Source organism: Molossus molossus, unplaced genomic scaffold (assembly GCF_014108415.1).
Source record: "Molossus molossus isolate mMolMol1 unplaced genomic scaffold, mMolMol1.p scaffold_m16_p_1, whole genome shotgun sequence".
Taxonomy (NCBI): domain Eukaryota; kingdom Metazoa; phylum Chordata; class Mammalia; order Chiroptera; family Molossidae; genus Molossus; species Molossus molossus.
In genome coordinates, this window is record NW_023425344.1 from 89365991 (window position 1) to 89384456 (window position 18466).

The window sequence follows — 18466 nt, forward strand, 5'->3', positions numbered from 1 at the left end:
TATCCAGTATGTTATCCTAGATGCAATAAAAAAAGAGAACCAACAGGCTTAGTTAAGGTGAAGATTGTCTTTTGTTAGGGAAGAATACTGCCTTAGGACATGACTACCCACCAGGAACCTCCTTTAGCCAAAGTTTCAGTTTCAGGTGGCCCTAGCCAAGAGGGATGGGCCCAGAGGGAGGCTGCAGGATGTGTTTACCAAGTGCCAGGCACTGCTGCATACATTTAATCCTTCCTAACAACTCTGTAAAATAGAGTGGAAGGGACGGAGGTGGGGAGAGAGGACAATGTCCACGTGAGAGAGACACATCAATTAGTTGCCTCCAGCATGATCCCAACTAGGACCCAGGATCAAACTTGCAGCCCAGACCAGAAAACCGAGGCCCAAAGACATAAAGTAATTGTCCCAAAGCAAGTTACTCAACTCGTAAAGCCAGAATTTGAACCCAAGTGGCAGACAGGCACAGAAGCTCTGACACCCCCGAAGGAAAGGCACCAGCTGGCAGGAATGCCCAGAGTTGAGAGCAAGGGCTGAGTATTTGAAGAAAGTAGACGCTTGGGCAGGGAAAGCTGACGCTGCAAAAACGGTACCTACCGCGTCAGACAAGGAGAGAAGAAGATGGCCCGGGAGCCCGTGCAGGTTGTTCTGGTTCGCTAGCCCAAGTGTGCAGCTTCCTGGGGTGGAGGGACCTCAAAGGGGCCCACGAGAGCTACGCCAGCCTCTGGTTCTGCTGCACCACCCAGGGCCAAGGCAATGAGCTCGTCACGCCGGCACTGACCCACCGCCGCGTGGCGCTTCTGGACACGTACTTGGGCAGCAGCCTAGGGAAGGAGGCAACCCAGCTGCCGATGGGAACAATGTCGCAGATTTGGGGGGAAGGCAACAAGAGCCACAGTCAAGAGCCACGAATATTTTATATCACAGAGAAAGAGGTGGACATCATCTTTAATTTTGAGAAGGCCTATTGAATCTTGGATGAGTTTCTGATGGGGAGTGATGTCCAGAACACCTCCAGAAAGGGTATGCCAAAGGCTATTGAGCAGGCTGACCTGCTGCAGGAGGAGGAGGAGTCACCCCAGTGCTGGAGGAGGTGGGTCTCACGTAGCCTTCCCCCCCCCCCCCCCCCCCCCCCCGCGCATGGAGATATGGGGAGCTGGTGGAGAGGCAGGGCACAGGTGGCCCTTTTCTGGGTGGGACTCAGCTGCCCCTCCTCTGCGGTCTCACCTTCTTTTGGTCTCACCTGAGCTGTAAGCTCAGGACCCCCAAACAGTGCCTCCCTCCACCCTTTTCCTACTGAAAGTTTTTGGAGCTAAGAGGCAGGAAAATATGACCGAGACCCAAGATGGGGGGAAAAAAAACATTTTAATTTTAGACCACCCTATGTGGATACTTTAGGTCTCTGGGTTTGTAAGGTCTCCCTCCCCTGAGCTTGTCAAGTTTAGTATGTGGCCCCTTTTTGTCCACACCATTTATTTTTAGCACAGAAGACAACAGGTTGGTGCAGGTTATTCAGGTTAATTCAGTCAGAACTTGAAAAGAGTTTTCTCCAGAATATTTTGGGGCCGCCTAACAGTCATTTTAGCTGCTAATTTTATCCCTAGAATGTTAAGAGTAAGATCGAGAAAGACACTGCCCCCAAGCCAGTTACACACTGATTAGCAGCACCTGTTTCGCAGATATTGCAAACACTTCACTGCACTCATTAGATAATGGGTATAACTTCCATTAACCAAAAGAACCATCATGAAATTACTTGTGTTCATTGGTACTGAATGTACTTGAAAATGTACTAAGTGCTGTAAAATTTTACACCTCTTATACAAATATAAAAATAAAAACCTTTCATTTTCTTCATATAAAATGCCACATAACACTACACAGTTATAATGTTGTTTCTAGGGTTTAGCCTGTGGAAGAAGTCACAACAGAGAGAAGAGGAGGAAAAAGGAGGAAGTTTGTGACTTTGCCCAAAGTCAGGGAAAGGACCCGTTCATTGACGGGCAGTAGGGCAGGGAAGAGAGATGCTCTTTTACTGGGGGCTTTGGGCAGTAAAGGCCATTGGGGGCAGGGAGGGGATCGCACTGAAGTTGAGCAGAAGTTGGAGTGGCCTTGAGAAGCGGCAGTTGGTTTGTTTCCTAGGAGACAGTCCGGCAGATGCATTAAGGAAGTGTCTTTATCAGCATCTTCTCTAACTGTAAAATATTATTTGGAGTAAAGAAAGTTGAGTGTGAAAAGGGGGTCTTGTCTGGAGGGGTTCCCAAGAGTTCAAAAAAGGGAGACTTGTTTGAGGGGGGGGGCTTTCTATTTATCAGAAACCCTTCTATCCCAGAATTGTTAAGACAGCAGGGAGGGGGAGGGGGAGGGGGAAGCACAGCCCTTCTCTTTGTACTGTTTGAGAAGAGCACTTTGAGTCTGGAGGTGCCAGAAATCTCTGTGTTTAATTACCAGGTGCTCCTCATAAATTGTGGAAAAGTCATAATGAAAAAGAAAGGCCTGTTTTCTGTCCTTACAGTTATAACTAACATTGTAAATGTTCCTGGTTAAAAGAAAAATATTTTGAAAATATTAAAGCCTCTATTTTGTGTTTGTGTATGTGTGTATATTTTGATAGAGTTTCTGAATAAGATTCAGCATTTTTTGTAAAAGGGTATTCTCAATTCTACAAACAGAAAATGTAGAATTAGAAAAATAACCAAGCCCTGGCCGGTTTGGCTCAGCGGTTAGAGCGTCGGCCTGCGGTCCCGAGAGACCCGGGTTCGGTTCCCGCTAAGGGCATGTACCTCGGTTGCAGTTTGTCTCTGGCCCTGGTTGGTCGTGCGGGTGGCAGCCACTCGATGTGTCCCTTCACGTCGATGTTTCTCTCTCTCTCTCTTCCTCTCTCTCCCTCCCACTCTATCTGAACAAAAAATGTCCTCGGGTGAGGATAAAAAAATAAATAAATAAAAATAAAAAATAACCAATATTTTCTCACTATACTTATCAAATGGAATCATCACATAAATGTATATTTGATTAAAAGAGTAAGTGAATGATCATCTCAACAGTAGAGACATCATCATAAGAGCAGATGTAAAAGTGGACAACATGAGGATTTTGTATTTGTACATTACTGTGTGATGAAGACAAATGTTTAGATCAGAGGGAAAGATGGAATGTGTAAAAATTTTATTGGCCAATTGGCTATTAATTTCAAGAAAAATAGCTGCATCTCAATGTCATAGCATTCTTTTTTTTTTTTATCCTCACCCGTGGACACTTTTTACATTCATCCTCAGACAGAGCTGGAGGGAGAGAGGGAGGAAGAGAGAGAGAAACATTGATGTGAGAGAGACACAAGTGGCTGCCACCCACACAACCCCATCCAGGGCCGGGGACAAACTGCACTGAGGTTCGTGCCCTTACCCGTAACCAAACCTGGGCCTCTCTGGTCCACGGGCCAACACTCTAACTGCTGAGCCAAACTGGCCAGGGCATGTCACAGCATTCATAAATCGCTTTGGATTAGAATGATTTCAAAGGAAAAACAACACAAATATTATTTTTCTTACTGATTGTTTAGTGAGAGAGAGGAAGGAAGAGAGAGATAGAAATACTGATATGAAAAAGAAACATGAATCAGCTGCCTCCTGCACGCCCCCCACCAGGGATCAAGCCTGCAACCCCGGGCATGTGCCCTGACTGGGAATCAAACCAGGACCTCTCAGTCCATGGGACAATGCTCAATCCACTGAGCCATACCAGCCTGGCAACACAAATATTATTTTAAAATAAAAAGGAAAAGCTTAAAACATGGGAGTAATGTTATCAAAGGGGAGCATGCCTCCTCTCCCTCATTGCTGCTGGGAGTGGGGTTCTTGGGGTATTGCTGGAATAAGCATTTCTGGGGGCCCCTATAGGAGGATAAGATATAGTAGAAAGTTTTATTTGTGTGGAATTATATTCCTGGGTTTCCAAAGTCCCATTTCCCTTAGTCCAGTCCTGGAAGAAGTGTAGCTGGGGATTCAGTAGAGCAAAAACAAAGCCAGTGTCCAGAGTTTCCTTCCCATGTTGAAGCCGGGTCCAGTTCAACATCAGGCTGGCCACGGCGCATCAGTCCGCCGTGTGGGGTCTGCGTGGCTGAGGGCCATACGGGCAAATGCAGGGGAGCCAGGAGAGCAATGCTCTGAGCAACAAGAGTCCCGAGAGTCCCAATAGCACAAGGGCACCAGCTCCTTTGTTTGGCAGAGTATGTATTCCAGATCTTCCAGAACTTGCAGTGGCCATGTCCATTCTGGCCAATCATCTCTGTCCTCAGGTGTGATGGACAGGCAAGCATCTTCCCTATGTCACTCCAACTTTATTGGGCATGTGTCTATCTCCCCTTTGTGAGATCCCTCTGACAGAGTTTTGCAGGGAACATGCCTGTAATGTCTGGACTTCCCTTTGCTCCTTTCCTGTTATTAATAAACTAGTTAATTACAACAGTATCATTAAGAAAACTCTTATAACAACATACAGGAAAGGTCAATGAATCAGATTCTATCCAAAGGAAATTCTCTCTTTGGTGCAATCATTTCACATGTGAAACTGAGCAAATGACAAGATACATTGATGTCTTAGGAAGAAATGTGTTTTTTATGTGGGAGAATAAAATTTTCAATATGAAATGTCAGAGGAAAGACACAATTCTGAGCGCTCAGTGGAAGTTGCAGGTACTGGTACAAGATCTCAGTTTCTATACACCATTCCCCACCTGAAGGAACCAGGCTCCTTGGAAAAAAATCATTACTTTTAGTTTTGGGGGAGCAAAAGTGCCAAGTGCATCTGGGGAATCTTAATGATTAAAAAAAAAAAAAACAAAGCCAAGGAATTTCTTGAAAAATCCTTGGACTTTTCAAGATTCCAAGACCAGCATAAAAGAACGCTGCTGTGCCGATCTGAAACAACTTGAGCATCCAAAAATTATATGGTACTTTATTACAATACATGGTGTGGACAGAAAAGGAGCCACATGCTAACCTGACAAGCTCAGTGGAGGCCTGCATGGAGGCCTTACAAACTCAGAGAGCTAAACTAGCCACAAGAATGGTCTGAAATTAAAACTTTCTAACCAAAAGTGGTTCGTGGTGGGTAGGCATGTCCTAGGGCAATATTTTTTCCTAACAAGGGTCAATCGTTACCATAACTGAGCCTGTCGTCTTTTTGCATCTAAAATAACTTCCTGATAACATACCTTTGGAATATCAAGCAAAGTATTTTCTTTTACCAGACTCCAGAGCCACTGCACCAGAGCAGAAACCACAAATCCCCTCATTGCTATTATCGTGTTAATCGTGTTAATCGTTAACTGTTAACTATCCCAGAGATTTCCCTCCACCTTTGTTTTCTCCCTTCTCCCCAATTTATCACCAGTGAATTTCGTGTAATCCCCTTCTACCTCCTCCTCTGATTGTAATGTATAAATTAAGGTGCAAAACTGCCATTCTCTGGAGCACTTTGTTGGACATTTTTTACATCGACAATGGGATGAAAGATATTCTTGAAATATTCTTGGCTAAACTGGAACTGGAAGTAGTGCGCTCCCAATCCGATCCAGAGGATGTTCTCAGGACAAGTGGTCCCACCGGAAGTGCTTGCTTAATCTGGGCCCCGGAAACTGGTCTGGGCCCCTTCTCTGCTCCTCACAGGCTAGCTGTAGCTGGGATGCAGAATTTGCCTCCCGCCTCTCCGCCTCTCCGCCTCTCCTGGCACCTTACCCCAGGACCCAAGCTACCCCTCACACCTTGCCTAGAGTTGAGATGGAGAAATCTCCTCCACGTCTCTCCTTGCCATTTACCCAGAACTTCACAGACTGGCTGAAGCTGGGATGGAAAATTCACCTCCAGGTCTCTCCTTGAACATTTTTCACAGGCACCCAAGCTGCCCATCACAACAGGATGGATCCGGGATGGAGATTTCCTCCCCTCCCCCCCAAGTCTCTACTCCTTCCTTCTTTAGGAAGCCCCTCTGCCCCTCACAAGCTGGCTTAAGCCAGAATGGAGAAACCACCTCCAGGACTCTCCTCGCCCATCTTTCTCCAGGACCATCTCTGCCAATACGGAGGGTGGATGCATAGGTAAGAGCCAGGCAAGAAGGTAAGAAGTATGCCAAGCTCTGTATCAAGTTTCACCTTGAGAACTCCCCAGTGGCAGCTTCCAGGGCACAGCTGATCATATCTGTGGCAGGGTACCTAAGTCAGATACATTCTTCATTGGCTCAGAAGCCTTTTGAAAGAAAAGAGCTTTTCCTGGTGACCTCCACTCAGTTGTTATTCATGATATGCACACTAGATGACAGCAGAGTGACCTCTTCTCTGATGTTATTCCCAAAATGACCACTAGATGACAACAGAGACGATCTTTTCCTGGTGACTTCCACTCGGTGTTATTCCCAAGATGCACACAAGATGGCAGCAGAGAAGAGCATTTCCCTGCCTTAGGGTGCTCTACGGACTATGCTTTAAAATGAAAACCCAGACCTCTGATACCAAGCTCACTTTGAAATAAATCCCGTTTTAGGCCCTTCACGTGCTTCATCTCACCTACTGCTCCCGTGCACCAGATAAAGCAGAGACAATTATTATCTCCATTTTACAGGTATTTACACTGAAGAATGATTCCAACAGTTCTCAGTGCAGAACAATGGCCTAAACAGGCCAAGGTGGCCCAGAGAGCGTGCACACAAGGATCCTGGGCAAACGGGGTACTCCAAACAGTCTGTGCAGCGTTGGGTTGAGTCTTGGTCATTCTGTGTAAAGAAAATCTGCACATAACCTAATGGTTGCGCTTTTACACACTCACCCAAGCTGGTTGTGGGGTGGGACTTGAGGAAGCAGCTGGAGATGAGGACAGATGAAGAGGCAGGAGGGGTCCTGGCCCTTCACAGTACAACCAGCATCAGAGTCCTAGAACAATGACTTCCCTGCTTCTACACCCTGCCCATCCATCAGCCTTTTAAAATCTGTTCTTCTTCAGTCCAGAGCACCAGTGTGCTTCTGCCCATGTTCCCTTCCTCTGAGGTCTCAGCAGACAAAAGCCTCCTAGCTGCCCAGAATGAAGTCTAGGGTAGCAGTTTCCATTTAGGGGAGTGCCTGAGCCTCAGACAGGCAGAGGGCTGACTTCTGGCCCCCTTACCTACCTACTAGCTGTGTGACTTTAGGCAAAGAAATGAAAACTCAGTCTCCTCGACTGTCAGGTGGGGATAGTCACTCTCTCGCAGGGTGGCTGTGAGAATTCACTTAAGTAGTGCATGGTTCCCATCAAGATGGTGGGCAGGTAAACGCGGTATCACGTCCTCCCACAACCACATCAAAGTTACAACTAAACTACAGAACAACCATCATTCAAAACTGCCTGAAATAAAGCTGAATAGAAGTCCTACAACTACGGAATTAAAGCAGCAGCCACATCCAAACTGGTAGGAGGGGCGGAGGCGCGACGGGCTGGTCCCACACCCACCTGTGTCGGATAAAAATCAGGAGGACACCTCGGCTGGGAAGGTCCTCCCTGACGACTGAGGGGTCCCTGTCCCACACCAGGTGCCCCGCTCAGGGTTCCAGTGCCAGGAAGAGAATCCCCATAACTTCTGGCTGGAAAAACCAGCAGAAACTGAGGCTCAGGGAGGCTGAGGCAGCTGGAGCTCCAAACAGCTCCTTAAAGGGCCCACGCATGGACTTATCAGACTCTCTCCCTCTGAGCATGGAGGGGAGGCAGCTCGAGGGGCATCAGAGATATACAGGGAAGAACTGAGCTGTTTGGCATTGGAGCGAGGGCTGGAGAGGGGACTTTCTCCAGGACAGATGTGCTGTCCGAGGCCTTTGTTCCTTTGGCGAGCCCTTCCCTGGGGCAGCAGACAGCCACCATATCTGGGACTCCAGCAACCTGGCTCACACTGGTAGCCCTGCCCTGGTGATTCCCTGAGGCCCCGCCCCACCCAGCTTTCAGGCCCACCCAAGCTGTTGCCAGTTGCTTAACCATAGGATTGGCCTGTCTTGGATCCTGCTTCAGGTTTTCCTAAATTCTTTCAAAGAAGCAGCATCTGGTCTCAGATAGCCCCATACCTCTCGTTAAGTAACACACAGAAACAAACACAGGGAGGCAGCCAAAATGAGGAGACAAAGAAAACGGTCCCAAATGAAAGAACAGAACAAAACCCCAAGAAAAGAACTAAGTGAAATGGAGATAAGCAACCTAACAGATGCTGAGTTCAAAATACTGCTTATAAGGATGCTCAACGAACTTAGTGAGAACCTCAGTGAACTTAGTAAGGGCCTCAAGAGCATAAAAAAAGAATCAGTCAGAAATGAAGGAGGCACTAACTGGAATAAAGAATAATTTACACAGATTCAATAGTAGAGTAGGTAAAGCCAAGAAGCAAACCATTGATTTGGAATATAAGGAAGCAAAACACACCCAATCAGAACAGCAAAAAGAAAAAAGAATCCAAAAAAGTGAGAAGAGTGTAAGGAGCCTCTGGGACAACTTCAAGCGTGCCAACATTCGCATCCTGGGGGTGCCAGAAGAAGAGAGAGAACAAGAAATTGAAAACTGTTTGAAATAATAATGGCAGAAAACGTTCCTAACTTGGTGAAGGAAACAGACATATAAGTCCAGGAAGCACAAAAGTCCCAAACAAGATGAACCCCACGAGGACCACACCAAGACACATCATCATCAAAATGCAAAAGGTTCAAGACGAAGAGAGAATCTTAAAAGCAGCAAGAGAAAAGCAGTTAGTTACCTACAAGGAAGTTCCCATAAGGCTGTCAGCTGAATTCTGAAAAGAAACCTTGCAGGCCAGAAGGGAGTGGCAAGAAATATTCAGAGTGATGAAAAGCAAGAACCTACAACCAAGATTATTCTATCCTGCAAAGCTGTCATTTAGAATCGATGGCCATATAAAGAGTTTCCCAGACAAGAAAAAGTTAAAGGAGTTCATCACCACCAAACCATTATTATATGAAATGATGAAGGGTCTTTTTGAAGAAAAAGATAAAAAATATGAACAAACAAAATGGCAACGAATACATATCTATTGACAATGGAATCTACAAATAAAATGAACAGGCAGAACAGAAACATTCTCATAGGTACAGAGAACATTTTGTTGGCTGTCAGATGGGAGGGGTTTGGGGGAATGGGTGAAAAAGGTGAAGGGATTAATAAGTACAAATTTGTTGCTAGACTGACAAACCTCAAAGGGAAGGGGGTTGGGGGGTGGGAAGAAATAAACCAAAGAACTTATATGCATAACCAATGGACACAGACAACAGTGTGGGAAAAGGCGGGAGGGGGGGCGGGAGTGGGGAGTAGGGGTCAATGGGGGAAAAATGAGGAACATCTGTAATACATTCAACAATAACGATTTAAAAATAAATAAATAAAATTGATAAATTAAAAAAAAAAAAAGTAGTGAATGGCAGCTCCTGCCCAAGGTGATCAGCACTCACCCCGCCCCCCTTTTCTTCTTAGTCCTTTCTTTACCTTCCATGGGTCAGATAAATCAACCAGCAGATATGATCCTGTCTGTCACTTCCCATGTGTAAGAACTACCAAGAGCTTCCCCCCAGCCTACAGAAGAAAGTTCGATCATCATCACAGTGTCAAAGCTTTTTAAAAATAATTTAAAAATTTTTCAATTACAGATGTACAATATTATGTTTCAGGTGTGCATCCCAGTGATTAAACACTTATATAACCTATGAAGTGATCACCCCCATTAAATCTAGTACCACCTGGCATCATACATAGTTATTAAAATACTGTTGTCTTTTTCCCTATGCTGTACTCCATTCCTGTGACTATATTGTAACAACTATAGTGATACCTCGGTTCTCGAACATAATTCGTTCCAGGAGGACGGTCGAGAACCGAATTGTTCGAGAACCGAAGCAATGAAACCCAATAGGAAAGCGTGACTCCACAAAGCGTGACTCTCTCTCTGCACTCACACTGATGACGCAAGCAAGGCACGCTGGGCCGAATGAACGCCATTCGGCTCAACTCGGCTCATCTCGGAAGTTCGAGTTCCAAATATTTGTTCGGATTCCGAGACAAAAGTTTCTCGAATCTCCTGGTCGAATACCGATTTGGTCGAAAACCGAGGCGTTCGAGAACCGAGGTATCACTGTAATTTGTGCTTCTTAATCCCTTCACCTGTTGAACCCAGCCCTCCAATCTGCCTCCCCTCTGGCAGCCGTCAAAATGTTCTCTGTGTCTTATGAATTTGTTTCTGCTTATTTTTTTCTTTAGATCCCATATATGTGAAATCATATGATATTTGTCTTTCTCTGTCTGACCTATTTCACTTAGCATACCTTCTAGGTTTATTCATGTTTTTTCAAATAGCAAGATTTCATTCTTTTTTTATGGCCTAATAATATTTCACTGTATTGTGTACCATTTCTTCCTCTTTTTTTTTAATCCTCACCCGAGGACATTTTTGCATTTATCTTCAGATAGAGCGAGAGGGAGAAAGAGAGAGAAACCTCGATGTGAGAGAGACACATTGACTGGTCGCCATCCACACAACCCCAACCAGGGCTGGGGACAAACTGTAACCAAGGTATGTGCCCTTAGCGGGAACCAAACCCAGGACTCTCTGGTCCAGAGGCCGATGCTCTAACCGCTGAGTGAAACCGGCCAGGGCTATCATTTCTTCTTTATCCATTTGTCTATTGAAGGGCACTTAGGTTGCTTCCCTATCTTGGCTATTGTAAATAATGCTTCAATGAACATACTGATGCATATGTCTTTTTGGTTTAGTGTTTTGAGTTTCTTCGGCTAAATACTCAGAAGTGGAATTGCTGTATCCTTCTTTGTCTCTTGCTATAGCCTTTCTTAAAAGTCTTTTTTTTTTTTTTGCATGAAATATTGTTTTCCATCCCTTTATTTTCAGTCTGTATATGTCTTTCAATCTGAAATGAGTCTCTTCTAAACAACATAGGTAAGGGTCTTGTTTTGTTATCCATTCAGCCACCCTTTCTGTTTTGATTGGAGCATTTAATCCATTTGCATTTGAAGTAATTGTTGATAGATATGTATTTATTGCCATTTTATTATTCATATTTATGATCTTTTTTTCTTCTTCTTAAAGAAGACCCTTTAGCACTTTTTTGTAATACTGGTTTGGTGTTGATAGACTTCTTTAGCTTTTTCTTGTCTGGTAAATTTTTCATCTGTCTTCAATTTTAAATGATAGCTTTGCCAGGGAGAGTAATCTTAGATGTAGGTACTTGCTTTTCATCACCTTGTATATTTCTTGCCAATCCCTTCTGGCCTGAAAAGGGATTGTGATGAGAAATCAACTGACAATCTTATGGGGGAGCTCCCTTGTAGGTAACTAACTGCTTTTCTTTCGCTGCTTTTAAGATTCTCTCTTTGTCTTTAATCTTTGGCATTTTAATTACGATGTGTCTTGGTGTGGGCCTCTTTGGGTTTGGAACTCTGCATTTTCTGGACTTCTATGTCTATTTCCTTCACCAAGTGAGGGAAGTTTTCAGTCATTATTTCTTCATTTAGGTTTTCAATTTGTTGCTCTCTTTCTTCCTCTTCCAGCACCCTCATGATGAAAATGTTGGTGTGCTTAAAGTTGTTCCAGAGGCTCCTTAAACAATTCTTTTTTTTCTGTTCTGATTGGCTGTTTTCTGCTTCTTTGTCTTCCAAATTACTGATTAGATCCTCTGGTTTTTCTACTCTCCTGTTGATTCTCTGTAATGTATTCTTCATGTCAGTTGTTGTAGTCTTCATTTCTGACTGGTCCATTTTTGTTCTCAATTTTCATTTTTATGTTTCTTATCTCACTAAATCTACATCTGATAGATAGCTTGTCTCCATTTTATTTAGTTCTTTTTTATGGAGTTTTGTTCTGTTCTTTCATTTGGGACACGTTTTGTTTTGTTTTTTTTGTCTCCTCATTTTGGCTACCTCTCTGTGTTTGTTTCTATGTGTTAGGTAGAGATGCTAGGTGTCCAGGTCTTGGTAGAGTGGCCTTATGTAGCCAGTGTCCTGTGGGGTCCAGTAGCACAGCCTCGCTGGTCCCCCCAGCTGAGCTCTCCAGGTGCACCTCCATCTGGGCTGTGTGCTCCCTTGATCGCCATTGGCTACTGCTCTAATCACGGAGCCACGCCCACCAGGGCGAAACAACTTAACTTTTACAGTTATCATCAATTTTCTAAGCTACTTACTTTTCCAAACTTCCAGAAAAAAAAAAAACACAAAACTTTTTAAAAGTCTGTTTTTGAGGTTAATTCCGCACAGCACAAACATGCTTTCTACGCGCCCGGGTTTCCAGGCAGCCGTGGCGGCTCCGCTTCGGTGTTTCCAGGATCGGCCCTCGCAGGCCCCTGGTACCGGGTGAAACCTTCCCCCTGGGCTCTGCCCTTCTTCCCAAACGTGGCCGTCGTGCGTCTACTCTAAGCGTCCTCTCCACGAAGCGTCAACCAGTGGGTAACGAATTTCTTGTTTCTCTGTGGAAACATTTCCTCTTTATGCCTTGAAAAATCAGATCTGGAGAAGCACTTTATCTGAGGCCACACATTTAGGAGAGAGTGACACTTCTAGTTAGTTAGTTAGTTAGTTAGTTAGTTAGTTAGTTAGTTAGTTAGTTAGTTAGTTAGTTTTGCTGTGTGCCCCTAGCGGGAACCGAACCCCGGGGACTCTCTGGTCCGCAGGCCGATGCTCCAACCGCTGAGCCAAACCGGCCAGGGCGAGAGAGACACTTTTAAACCAAGGTTTACATGAAGACATAAACCGTGACAGTGGCTTTCAGTGCCAGCTAGCTCGAAGCGATGGGCCGTGTGCACACAGGTGGCGCTTTCACCCGCCGCTCCCTGCACTGTGTGCACGTCGCACAGCAAGTGTGATGCTGACCGGCGGCCGGTCACAGAAGGTGCATCCACACCCGCTGCTCGCGTTTCGGTCCCCAGCATCCTTTGCAAAGACCACCCCTCTTCTATGGCCTGATGGTCTTACTCACAATACTTGCTACGTCTAGGGGCTTCACCTAACGAAGAAATTCTGTGTGCACACACAATATACGAAACATCCGCCTTTTCACTCCTTTATTCGCTGAGACATACATTGGGTATTTACTGTGTGCCAGACACAAACAGAGATGAGTAAGATCAAGTCTGTGTCCTTGAGGAGATTATAGACTCAGCAGAGAGACAGGCATATCAACCAGTGACTTTAACATAGTAATTAAACGGGTGTCGTGGGCGCATGAAATGTATCTTCCACCTGAACTGATTGCATCAGCTCACTGTGTTGTCATTTCACAGGAGTCTCTTGACATCCACCCTTTTCAAATGTCTAATCCAATTGTGTTGTTTTACAAAACGAATCGATTAGTTCGCAGGTTAATTCAACAAACATGTTAGGTGGCATCTTACGATAAATTCCTTGGGTTAGGGAATTTTGAGTGAAACAGTTATTGACTATAGTTACCATAAATTTCTAATAACAAATGCTATACGAAATGCTCCAAGGACAGGCCAGCTGCACCATTTTTGTTTCTTCCAGGTGTCCTGTAGCCAAGAAGAAAAGAGACATTTGATTTCTCAGTGTTACCCTGGCACGTTAAATACTTGGTAACTCATCTTGCTTTACATGCAAAAACATACCCATCTGAGGAATCAGAGTTCTTTTTCCAGGGAGGGAATGTGGCGACATAAGGAGAGACATGGATTCAAAATGCTTTTCATTTCTCAAAAAGTTTTGTTTTGTTTTGTTTTGTTTGGTACATGCCCCTAACTGGAACCGAACCAGGGACTCTCTGGTCTGCAGGCCAACGCTCCAACCACTGAGCCAAACCGGCCAGGGCTCTCAGAGAATTGTTAATGAATAGTTTACAAAGTAGTATTATAACACACAATTATTACATGCAATATTTGGAGGTATAGACCATACATTAGACTACAAACTAAGTCCCAATAGATTAAAAAATATAGGTATGATGCAAAGTATCTTTTCTGTCCACAATGGGATGAAGTAGAAATCAAATGCAAAAGTTAAAAAAAAAAAAGATATTTTGTGGAACTTATGAAATATGTTTTTAACCAACTAATGGATCAAAAAATCACAAGGCCCTGGCCGGTTTGGCTCAGCATCGGCCTGCAGACCAGAAAGTCTTGGGTTCGGTTCCCACTAGGGGCACGTACAAAAGAGAAAAAAAAATCACAAGGAAAATTAGAAAAGATTTAGAGAATAATGAAGCAAAAACTTATGAGACATAGTGAGAATGGTGCTGGAAAACATTACAGCTATAAACAGTTACATTTTAAACAAAAAGAAAAAGACAAAGAAAAGCCCTGGCTGGTTTGGCTCCGTGGTTAGAGCGTCATGAGTTCGATTCTGGTCAAGGGTGCATACCTCGGTTGCCTCTCTCTCCTCTCCTCTCCTCTCCTCTCCCTCTCCCTCTCCCTCTCCCTCTCCCTCTCCCTCTCCCTCTCCCTCTCCCTCTCCCTCTCCCTCTCTCTCTCCCTCTCCCTCTTCCTCTCTCTCCTACTGTATCTAAAGATAAATGGAAAAATATCCTCAGATGAGAAATAAAAAAAAAACGAGAAAAATCTCATAACTTTACAACTTAAGAAACTCGAAAAAGAAGAACAAATTAAACCCAAAGCTACTAAAAGGAAGGAAATAATAAAGATTAGAACAGAGAAAGACAAACTAGAGAATGGAAAAAACCAATAGAGAAAATAAATGAAACCAAAAGTTTGTTCCTAGAAAAGCTCAACAAAATTGACAAAACTATAGCTCAATGGACTAAGAAAAAAAAAGAGAACACTCAAATCACTAACATTTTAAATAAGAGTAGAGACATTACAATGAACTCTACAGAAATAAAAAGGATCGCCCTGGCTGGTTTGGCTCAGCGGTTAGAGTGTCGTCCTGCGGTCCAGAGAGACCCAGGTTGGTTCCCGCTAAGGGCACGTGCCTTGGTTGCAGTTTGTCCCAGGCCCTGGTTGGGTCATGTGGGAGGCAGCCACTCGATGTGTCCCTTTAATGTTGATGTTTCTCTCTCTCTCTCTCTCTCTCTCTCTCTCTCCCTCTCTCTCCCTCCCACTCTATCTGAACAAAAAATGTCCTCGGGTGAGGATAAAAAACAAAAAAGAAAGAAAGAAAAAAGATTATAAGAGAGTACTATAAATAATTGTATGCCAATATATTGGATAACCTAGAAGAAATGAACAATTTTCTAGAAACACAAAATCTATCAAGACAAAAATCATAAACAAAAAACCCTGAAACTATGAATCAACCTATAACTAGTAAGGAGATTGAATCAGTAATCAAAGTCTCTCAACATCAAAAAGTCCTGGACATGATGACTTTGTGGAAGAATTCTACCAAACATTGAAAGAATTAATATAAAAACTTCTCAAACTTTTCCAAAATATTGATGAGGTGGCAACACTTCCAAACTAGTTTGATGAGACCGGTGTGACCCCCATACCAAAGCCAGACAAAGTCACGACAACAAAGGGAAACCGTATTGCTGACGATATTCCCCGTGCTATGTACTACATATCTGAGGCTTACTTTATAACTGGAAGTTTTTACCTATTACTGTTAACTGGATTATCGAAGTGATATTATGAAATGTATAAATGTCAAACCATTTTGTTTTACACCTGAAACTAATATAATACTGTATGCCAATTTTACTTTAATAAAACATTTTTTTTTTTTTAATCCTCACCCGAGGACATTTTTCCATTTTTTGTACAGATAGAGTGGGAGGGAGAGAGAGGAAGAGAGAGAGAGGGAAACATCGATGTGAAAGGGACACATCGAGTGGCTGCCACCCGCACGACCAACCAGGGCCGGGGACAAACTGCAACCGAGGTACGTGCCCTTAGCGGGAACCGAACCCGGGTCTCTCCAGACCGCAGGCGGACGCTCCAACCGCTGAGCCAAACCGGCCAGGGCAATAAAACATTTTTTTAATGAAAGAGCAAAGAAGCCCAGCCAGTGTGGTTCAGTGGTTGAGCATCGACCCATGCACCAAGAGGTCACCGGTTCGATTCCCGGTCAGGACACATGCCCAGGTTGTGGACCCAATTCCCAGTGAGGGGTATGCAGAAAGTGGCCAATCAATGTTCTCTCTCATCCATGTTTCTCTCTCTCTCTTTCTCCTTTTACTGTCTCTGAAATCAATAAAGAAAAAAATATTTTTTAAAAAAGAAAGAGCAAAGAAAACTATAGACAAATATCCCTTATGAGCATTGAGGCAAAATTGATCAACATAATACACGTCAACAAAACAAAGTGGGAGAAAAAACACATGATCATCTCAATTGATGCAGAAAGAACTCTGACAAAATTCAAAGCCTTTCATACTAATAACACTCAACAAGATAATAATAAAGAAAACTACTTACACATAACAAAACCATATATTAAAAACCAACATGAACTTTATACTCTATGTGAAATACTGGTAGCTTTTCCAATGTAATAAATGATGTCTTTATAGGACAAAGGCTGAATATAATCGGTGAAATTGACAATGCCTAGCAGGTCTTAAAAAAAAGGGAAGACGTGCAAAAAACGAGAGCAACGGTAGGAAAAATCTGTTAACTCAAAGAAATGAGGGAATATGAAATACATGCATGTCTTATCAAACTGCTGAGCTATCACAACAGATTAGCTAGATAGATTATTTTTTAAATTTATAATAGATATCAGGAATGTCAAGATACAGTAATTCTATTATTGTGACATAATAATGACAATTAGATCACTATTATCTCAAGGTATATTCTATAAAGTATATGTTCACTTGAAATTTTATTATTTCTTATGATCGTGCTTAGGCATAAGAATAACTCAAAGGTTTTAAGTTTACATCAAGTTACTAAACTATAGACAGATTAAAGGTAAAATGTGTTACATTGCAATGACTGTTTAGATTACTCTTCTTCATTTGGGGACAAGAATTATAATCTTAAAAATTGTGTCTGAGGAGAACAAATATTTCCTTAACTAGCCAGAGATAAATAGCTATAAGGATATATTATCAAAATGCTAGCAACTAATCTTTTAAATGAAATTAAAGATTCAGCCCATCAGTTGCACTTGGCCATAGGTCAAGTGCTTGACAGCCACATGTGGCTGGTGGCTACCACACCAAATGGTGCAGACACAGAACACTTCCGTCATCGCAGAGAGGTCTTTTGGCCATTGTTGCCGTGAGAAGCCTCCAAACATAGAGGAAAAATGGGTAGATTTAAAACCAGTTTTATCGCATTACTGGGGAAGAAACAGATGAATTGTCTTCTCCCTTCCAGAGTTTCAAAAAAAGTGTTCTTGCCCTGTGCTGAGCTCAATTTGAAAAATTGAATTATACTGCCTTACTCTCACATTCAAGGTGTAGTTCCTTAAGACTCAAACAGATAGTTTTCAGTTATCTTAAATAACTAATTTTAAACTAACAACTGATGAGGGTATAAGGAATCTAGTTATAAGAGAAAAATATGCCCTTGACAATCTGGGAGAAGTTCAATTTAGCATTTTAGAGGTCCCTTAAACATCTATGGCCTCCCCTAACGAAAGCGTCAATGAGCTTGACGAGCCTTTGGAGGCCTTTGTGTGGCAGATGGGGGCCGTTTTTAAACTGCTGCTCTGCAGCTTCAAATAGGCACAGCAGTTTTGAAAAAGGGGGGGGGGGGATTCTGTTGAAAACTTTAGGACCCAGAGGAGACAAATGTATTTGCACTAAAATAGAGCCCAGAACAGGGAGGAAAAAACACCCTGCTGCAGAGTAGTATCTTTAATAATTCTGTGCAGAAGGTTTTGTACTCAGGCCAGAAGACTGCATTTATTTCCCTTCGGCTGCTAGATAAACAGGGGTGTGTGTTTGCATTACAAAAGTGCTTTCCTTGAATTAAAAAAAAAGTACTCAACTCATTTACTGAAGTTGAAAATTCCCTATCACTCGTGTTTCGTATAGGTGGATGGATAGGTTTTTAGATGTGAGTGACAGTGCTGAGAAGGCAGACTTCAGCAGGAGTCTTGACAAATTCTCCACCCCTGCATCACCATCTCTAGAAGAGATTCCACAGCAAAGCAAAAATCCCAGAGCCACCGTGCTGACTGGCTTCCAGAAGTGCGAGAACAAAATAACAAAGTTTAAAAACCAGAAAGCAACGGCATAAACCTGGAGTGAAGTCAAGGAGAGAACAGATGCATATACCAAGAAAGAAATAAACATCATATTTCTGGGTGAAAAAGGAAAATAAAGATGAAATTAAATTTCCACCCCTTTCCCCCTTCATAATAATAAATAAATAAATGATCTGATCCTTTTAATGCCCTCTGGGAATTGGCACTGTTCCTAGTACATAGTATATTATTAATTTTTTTAGTTATATTGGTATAATCAGTGTAGTACATATTGAATTAAATATATATGCCCCTTTAGCTAAAGAAAAGAAATCTGCCCC

General features: G+C 43.1%; 1 pseudogene; it reads left to right on the forward strand.

Annotated features, from left to right (window-relative positions):
* Positions 1-478: 478 nt before the first annotated feature.
* On the forward strand, positions 479-18178 carry LOC118631660 (annotated as a pseudogene).
* The last annotated feature ends 288 nt before the right edge of the window (positions 18179-18466 follow it).